Below are 7,415 nucleotides of genomic sequence, written 5' to 3' on the forward strand. Positions count from 1 at the left end.
ATATGAGGAAAGGAAGTGTTTCTATTTTATTGAAAATTATATTATACCATCAGTCAGTATTATGTAGTGAATGAATGAATTAATCCATTAATGAACATTTGACCAAATCATCTGCTGGTGGTGATCATTATCTTCTTGTCTACATAATCAACGTAAAACTACCAGAAGCAAACAGATAAAACCAGATCTATTGATTAATTGAAAACAGGAATACCAAATACCAGGATTTGGAGGTAAGGGTAGAGTTAAGATGAAATTTAAATGAAGCAATATTTTGACAGATTCATTGCAAAGCAGGGCTGTATGTAAAGGGGTCAAAATCAGTTCTAAAACACAAAGTAGGTGTAGGGTCTTGTTTTCTTGGAAACTGCAAAGTTAAGAGAGATGTGAAAATACATTATCTGAAATCCTGTTCCTCAGTGCAAAATTAAGAATGCTTCCCTATATCAATGTGCTTTAGATCCTCCAGGAAGGACTAAGAATCCTCATGTTACTGATATAATCTCAAGCAGTTAATTCCAGATGGTCTATAATATTAGAGAACTAACATTTCTCAAATAGTAGGGAAATAGTAGTCACTAAATGAATGGAGTTATTTTGACACATTAAAGCTGTGGTTTGTTCTTGGGGGAGACATGTTTCCTGCTGAATTTTCAGCTGGATTTATGTGTCTTTTGTGAATGGCAGGGCAGATGTTGACAGTCCAAGCTCTTTTTTACTCTCTCACTTCATATTCAAAAGTCAATTATATTAGATTAACAGTTAAATTTAGTGTCACATTAAGAGCTCTCATGTCCTCTGTCTTGCAATAGCTCTCCTTAAAACCCCTTTCACATCCTGGTTCCTTAGACTATAGATCAAGGGGTTGAGCATAGGTGTGATCACAGTGTAGAACACTGCAATGATCTTGCCCCCAACACTGGAGGACTTCGACTAGGGTCTCACGTACATGAAGATGGCAGTTCCATAGAATAAGGTCACCAATGTCAGATAAGAGAGTGGAGAGTGCCTTGTGCCTCCCAGAGGCTGACTGCATCCTGTGAACTGATAGAAGGTCTGGGGCATAGAAATCAACAATGAAGAGAAAAGGAATGAAGACAATGATAACAGTGAAGATGAAAACAACCAGCTCAGTAAATGAGGTGTCCAGTGCAAGCTAACCTCAGAACAGAAGGTACTTCACAAAAAAAATGATTCAGGACGTTGGGCCCACAATAGGGCAAACTCAAGGTGAGGACATGGATAAACAAGGGACTCAGGAAGCTACTGGACCAAGAAATAGCTGCCAATGGGACACAGGTGCTTAGGTTCATAAGGACAGTGTAATGAAGAGGATGGCAAATGGCTACATATCTGTCATAAGCCATGACACCAAGGAGAACACATTCAACCATTCCAAAGTAGAGGGAGAAATATATTTGAGTAGCACAGCTGGAGAATGATATGGTCTTCTTTTTTTCCCACGATGTTGGATAGCATTTGTGGAACATTGGTGGGTGTGTAGCAGATATCTAGAAAGGATAAATTAGCAAGGAAAAAGTATATCAGAGTTTGGAGATGAGGTTCCATCTGGATAATAATGATAATAATAATATTACCAGCCACAATTAATAAATAGAATAAAAATAACATAATAAAAAGAATGAGCTGCATCTTTGGCTGAGGGGAGAGCCCTAGGAGCACATATGCAGTCACCATGAAGTTTGTTTTTGTCATATCCATTTTTCAGGCCACTCCCCTCTTATAGAACTATCCAGTCACCTGAAGACAGAAAGCAAATGCCCCTTATGTCACAATGTTGGGAATTCAAGACATAGTAAGAAAGCAAAGAGAAGTATTGGTCTGAGATTATATCTTGAATATCTGAATTGTACCACAAATGGAAATCTTTTCTTTGGCTTGTGGAAGGAATATTCTCTTGATGAGATTAAGAATTTCAAACTCAAGTGATCATTAAGTTAAGCAGATACTTTTGCCTTTTCTCTAAGAGTATGCTCTTTTGCCCATTCGTAATATTCCTAAACCATACATATTTTTCAAAGCTTTTCTCATGTCTCATCTCTTCAAAAATATCATATTATATCTTTGTTTTACACCTAACAACAGAGCAGCATGGTGCAGCACTCAAGCAAAAAGCAGTGAGGGACATTGTTTCATGTGGCATCCATTAACCTAAAAGTAAAAGCAGAAACAGCAGCCTATGGTTGTTCTATATCATCCTGACCTGACCCTCTAGTGCTTAGACATTGTGATACCCTAAAGAACAAAGACTGTGCACACCAACAACAAAACCAGCCATAGGTGTCACTAGTTGCCAATTTTCCCAGCTCCATCAATTCCATATTGTGGGGTCTTGGATGGTTTCATTATGTATAAATTGACAATAATGATAGAACCATTTCTTAGGAGTAAATCAATGTGTATAAAACTTTAAGACACTATCTACCTATAGGAAACAATACACAAATAACATCTATTATTAATAGCCCTAATAACATATAGTAATGCTACATTTATCTAAATTCACTTCTCTAATACAAAAAACATTTCATAGAAATAATATTATTAAAAAAGATCCAAACAAGTTAACGGTTCTGGCTCCATTCACTGAGAGTTTCTTAGTCCCCACCTTGTGCCTACTTACACTTGGTTTATGCACAGATTTAGTATGTTTAGTACATTTGGTCAACTGACTTGCAGCCTGTCAACAGATTGAAAGTAGTGACTTACAAAGATATGAGGTAATGAAGAGTTCTAGAGTTGGGCACAGTTACAACAGCAAGAGGAAGCTGCCAATCATTCATCTACTCATTTGTTCATTTGTCTTTTTACTTTTCTTCTTCTTTCCAAAAATATCTCTTTGATAATCTAGTATGTACCAGGTACTGGGCACATGCTGAGTACATACAATAGACATTTTCAATCGCTTGTAGAATTTATGGTCCAGTGGAAAGTTGCCATGAAGGAAAAAAACTGATTTCTGAGGGAGTGGAGAGTCTTATAGAGAAGACATTTAAGAACCAAGCAAATAGTTGCAGGTCATGAAAAAGACCACTTTATGCAAACTCTCCCTTGTCAAGTAACATTGGTTCTCATGTAATATGTTTTAGAGGGTTTTCTTACATTTTGATTTAAGTCAGGGTATTTCAAATCAAATAATTCAATGAACTGGTTAACTAAACTATCTAATATATGAAATCCAGTGATAAAGGAGGGATGGGCCTGGAAATAGGAAAGAGAGAAGGTAAGTCAAAGTCCTGTTTTCATCAAGAGTAGCAAGAAAGGGAGTAAGAAGGAGAGGTTCCCATACCCCCCTCCAGGTCCTCCACACAGCACTAAAAGGTTCTGCTGCAAAATGAGAAATGTTCTGATGATTTGTAGGAGTGATTATAATGACAACAAGTGGCATCCACAGTTAGTTTCTCAGTTGACAGCAAGATGGCACACAATTGGGAGACTGCATGACTAGTAGTGAAGTGGGATCTGCCATCGGAGAGCTGAGGGTATACGCCTGGCTCCACCACATGTCAGCTGAGAGCTCTTGCACAATTCATGCCACCAATCTATGCTTAACCTTCCTAATCTGTAGGATGGGGGCAAGAATAACATCAACATGGAGTTGATGGATGAGGTAAATGAGATAATGCACGTAAAGCTCCTAGAACAGAGTTAGGCGTATATAGTAATGGCTCAATACATATTAACTATTATTATTAGGATCCAAGTGATCCTCATTAGAGGATTTTTGTTAAGTCCACAGAACAAGAATTATTGGCAATCTTCACCCTCCTTCCAATGATAGAGAGACTAAGTCTCTAAGACAGTAAACAACTTGTCCAAAATCACTTGAAAGGAATTACTAGATATACATGCAAGCACCTACAACACATTGTATATAGTATATCTATATCTATAGTAAAAATAAACACCAAAAATAATACTCTTGGTTCCAGAGCATGTGTGTATAAGTAGAACTGTATTCACATAAAGGAACATAAATAAATTGGGTCAACATTTAAACACTGTCTATATTTTGAAGACTCAAGAAACTAATATAGTACCTTAGTTCCTCTAAATGAAAGATATCTCAAAGAGCATTTTTAGTCACTTCGTGGCTGCAACTACTGAAAGTCAGCTAGAACCCATTCAATTCTCAGTTTTTTAAGATACATTGTTTCTGTTATCAGAACACACAAAGTTGCATCTCCAACGTAAGAATAAGAGGAATAGGAATAAAAGCACTTCTGTAAATAAATATAGCACCCACAATATGAAGCAAAATCATCAAATTAAGCATGAGGCTGCAAAAGCCCTGCATGTTTTGTAATTACCTGTGGATTCTATGTAGGTATCTCAATCAAGCAAGCAATCACCTAGTTAGCCGTAAACCCTTCATTTTACCTCACAAGGCAAAACCTACTATTGCCAAATGCCTTCTTCCAACTTGTCTGCCTGGAAAACTCTTATTCAGTCTTTTAAATACTAAGCATGCATGGCATCTTCTTTGAAACACTCCTCAATTTAATTCACCCAGACAAAGTTAATCAGAGCCCCCTCTGCTGAACCACCTCCATTCTTTGAACAGACTCTATTGTTGTGTGTGTGTGTGTGTATGAATAAAAATTTATGTCTGTCTCTGCTATTGACTTTGGATTCAAAGGGATCCTGTTTTTTTTTTAACGTTTTTCCATTCCTTAGCACATAAGAAGCACTGTTAAAAGTTGATAAAACTTAAATAAACCATTCCTATTTGTTAAATCCTGCTCTTCTTAAGCCTTGAGCTCAGATTAAGAATAAATTCCTGGTAATCATGATGTTAGTCAAAGAATAAAGTGTAGCAAGGTCATTTACTCCCAAATAGTTTCTTTATCTGAACAACACTGTCTCATGCTTAAAAAAGCTATCTAATTCAGTCTGAAATAAAAGAAAAACAATTGATGTGACGATATCAAGAAGGTACAATGACTGCTAACTAATATTTTACTCAAATTTCAGATTATTTTTGCATCGTAGAGACACAGCATATTAGTCATTTTATGTATCCCATAGATAATTGACTCACCTTTCCATTCTGCAAGTCACAAGAAGAAATAAAAAATATACTTGACACCAAACTAGAAAAAATTAATGTTCCTTCATAAATTCAGGATTTTCAAAAGCTAATTATTTAACATCTGTAATTTAAATCACTAGTATATTGTTTTCTCCAGTGTGCAATTAAATGGCTTATTAAGTTTGGTAGAAAGAGTTCATACATAGCAATGATATTGCTGGTCTTTGGTAATAGATCATTTTCCAGGACTAATTTTGCAAGGCCTTATAGTGTAGGGGAGAGAATCAACTCTGGAGAAGGACAACCTGAATATGAATTCTGATCCTGCCATTTTTCTACTGGGTCACCTGGGTAAGTTTTTAAACTCCTATAAACCTCGCTCTTCTCCTGTTAAGTGGGAACTAGATTAGTATTTAATTCATAGGATTATCTTGATTACATTAGAAAATACATCCAGCAGTTTTAGCATAGTATTTGACACATAGTAAGAACTTAATATATTGTAGCTAACAATTATATAAACTTCAGGAATTTTCAATTTGCTAGAAATATACTTGTGTTGTAAGAGTGAAAGGCCTGTTAGATACAATCATATGGGAAGTAGTTGCTATATCACTGTAGAGACATAGAAAGCCTACACAAGCTCATATAATCCCTATGTGTGTTTAGTATTGCCAAACTTTGTGATGCCCTTTCATTGTTTATCAGTTCATTAGTAAATGAAATGTATTATTAGAACATCAATTTAGAGGCCAGCCCAGTGGTGTAGCGGGTAAGTCTGCACACTCTGCTTCAGCGGCCTGGGGTTGGCTGGTTTGGATTCCAGGCACAGACCTAGCACTGCTTATCAAATCATGCTCTGGCAGGCATCCCACATTACAATAGAGGAAGATGGGCATAGATGTTAGCTCAGGGTCATTCTTCCTCATCAAAAAGAGGAGGATTGGCAGCGGATATTAGCTCAGGGCTAATCTTCCTCAACAACAACAACAACAAAAAGAAACATCAGTTTAAGAACTAAGGTTAAGGACTAAGAAGAAGATTAAAAATAGCATAATTTTTCTGCCCCTTGACTAATTAAGCAAGAACATTAGGAAGGAAAACCAGGAAACCCATAAATATTTTTTCTAATGAATCCATCACTGAGTTATGAAAATTTTGCTAGAAAAGGAATGATCGTTTCTTGAATAAAAACACCACTTACAGTGTTTACAAACTGCACTAGAGGTGGTAATTTACCTCTTAGAATAAATTAGTTTCACAAGTCCTCTTGAACAAATAATTGGGATCTGCTTGCGTTATAGCATGGAGGAGAAAGAAGAAAATATGAAAACAGGGGATCCTGAAAGGTCATCTCCAAGAAAGGACCAACCCCTAACATCAATTAGAATGCTACGTTGGAAAACATCACAAAAATGTTAACAAATTTTGATGCTTAGTAGGGGCAAATAAATCACCCGCCCAACTCCAGAGAAAAGTTTTCCTGGTGAAAAAATAAAAATCATCAAAAAGAGATATTAATTATTACCCATTAGAATTCTCTATTAAATGAAAATAATTTTTCAGTATTTTGCTGATAGTAAATCACATCTTCACAACTCCCAAATCTGTTTATATACATTTTAAAGATGAGAACATTGAACATCAGCTATACAACTTTATCAAAGACAGTGTATTTAGCAGAGCCATAATTTGTGCTCGTCTGCCTAATTCCAAAATTTCCTTTAGTGAGGTAACTTCTAGTTTCATTTTACTGTTACTATTATCATGTTTTTATATCTCAATAGGGAATTGTAAACATAGACACAGGAAACAAAATGTACCTAAGACCATACTTGATGTGTAGAAATAATCTGCTTCAAAACTGTCCTCACCACATACCCATGCAAATAAAAATATAAAAGATAAAACGGACATGATACCCATTTGCAAAAATTACAATTCCATGAAGATAAAATAAATCTTCTTTTATGATAGCCACAAATGAAATACTGCTATAATCCAACTCAGCCCTTTAATAGATTAAAAGTAAAGGTAATGAACGCATACACAGTGAAATCCCTGAGTCATCTAAATTTTTCTCTTTTTAGGACCTTGGGCTGAATTTTGGATTCTAGAGGGATCATGTCCCAGGCCAGTAATTAAGATTTAATTATTTGTTCTGAGGGACTCCTGATTGATGCATTTGTTGGCTGTTCCTCTCTTCTGTCTCATCTGCATATGAAACTTTACCATGGTTAAGCCTGACATGCCTTCCAAGAGGCAAAGTGTCCTCATATTCCTGTATTGCTTAATACTGATAATCTTGAAAATGGGTGCATTTATCAGAAAAACAGCACAACTTAAAATTCAGCCTTCAGAG

At 36.0% G+C, this 7,415-nt stretch overlaps 1 pseudogene; it reads right to left on the reverse strand.

The window, feature by feature from the left end:
- Positions 1-789: 789 nt before the first annotated feature.
- LOC124228419 (putative olfactory receptor 2B8) lies at positions 790-1,722 on the reverse strand (annotated as a pseudogene).
- Between the last annotated feature and the right edge of the window lie 5,693 nt (positions 1,723-7,415).

This window comes from Equus quagga, chromosome 17, assembly GCF_021613505.1.
Source record: "Equus quagga isolate Etosha38 chromosome 17, UCLA_HA_Equagga_1.0, whole genome shotgun sequence".
NCBI classification, from domain to species: domain Eukaryota; kingdom Metazoa; phylum Chordata; class Mammalia; order Perissodactyla; family Equidae; genus Equus; species Equus quagga.